At 40.6% G+C, this 1,345-nt stretch overlaps 1 protein-coding gene across 1 annotated transcript in view; it reads left to right on the forward strand.

The window, feature by feature from the left end:
- The window catches only part of GPR133 (G protein-coupled receptor 133), a 135,497-nt gene that overhangs the window by 128,504 nt on the left and 5,648 nt on the right, over window positions 1-1,345 (forward strand). The gene's annotated exons all lie outside the window — the stretch shown is intronic.

Consider the following 1,345-nt stretch of genomic DNA (forward strand, 5'->3'; position numbering starts at 1 on the left):
GCCATGGACGGAAGAGAAGGGGAGAAGAAGAAGGAAGGAAGTTGTCTTCTGTGATCTCTGACCTTCCTTTGAGCTTACATAGATATATGGAATGGAATATCTTTGGCCAATTTTGCTGTCTGTCTAACTCAGCCTCCTTCCGGGGGGTCACAGATCTCCCCATAGTGTCTGAGCCGGCAGAGTGAAGGTGCGACCTTGAAGCCTCAGTAGTTAGAAAAACATTCCACTGTCTTATCAGCCTAGCAGAACACACTGTTGCTAGCTACAAGAAAGCTCACTGAAGGAAAAAAAAATCAGTAAAAAGAAAAATTGGCTTCATCCTGGCTCAAACCAGGACATCCACAGCATCCGTTGGCAAGGATTTAGAGTAATATGGTTGTCTTCCTATTTTTTCTGTGATTACACTAGAAACACTCTGTAGGGCTATTACTACAAAACTTCAAGTCAGTGTTACAGGATATATGCAGACACTGAAGTACAATTCTTTAGAGCATTTCATTAGCATGAATCAAAGATGATGCCTGGAGGACTTCTTAAGGAGAAGACAGTTGTATGAGGTAAGCTTTGTGAGTTAATTTCATCAGTTACGCCTGACTTTCTTGGAAATGGCTGAGTGATATGCAGATATTGCAGAGAGATATTAGCAATGCTTATGTCAAAGCAGAAAATGGATGCAAGTATTGTCAGTACCTCTTCTACAAGGTTCTGAGTGCTCTGTAGTGTTTGGGTGCCCTCAATTCCTGTTGCAGATGTAGGAAATGAGCTCCTTCTAGAAAGTGCATAGTTCCTTGGTGTTGAATGCAGAAGGCTATGAATACACTGAAAAGACCTGACTGACCTTACAATTCTAAAAGCAATGCCTTTCTTTTCTCTGTGGGTCCCTTGGTTTAGTCTGTATAAAATTTGATCCACAGTATTCAGCTGCCTAGTCCTCCAAGCTAAGCAGAGTGTATTTAAATCAGCAGGTACCTCCAAGAAACACAAACTGTTTCAACATTTGACATACGTTTCTCTGAATCAACTCTGAACAAACCAGGGTGGTAGCAGAATAACACTGAGGTGTTAGAGGATTTGCATTTGGCAGAAGTACATCATGTTTCTTCCCATTTGTGGAGAGTAAAAATCCCAAGTCACTTTATGTAAGAGAAATACTGTTTTGTCTTGACTCAACTGGATGTATTTTGGATGCACTGTATAGTGGATTTAATTCTTCCATGCTGCATTTTTCTGTTTCTGCCCTCTGTTTTTGACTCTTACACTTGACTCTTCACTGACAAAATGATGTTTCACTGTAAACTGAAGATGATATGACAGCAGGAGATATATGACCATCTGTCCATCTCTT

This window comes from Chaetura pelagica, unplaced genomic scaffold (genome assembly GCF_000747805.2).
Source record: "Chaetura pelagica isolate M959 unplaced genomic scaffold, ChaPel_1.0 scaffold45, whole genome shotgun sequence".
Classification (NCBI taxonomy): domain Eukaryota; kingdom Metazoa; phylum Chordata; class Aves; order Apodiformes; family Apodidae; genus Chaetura; species Chaetura pelagica.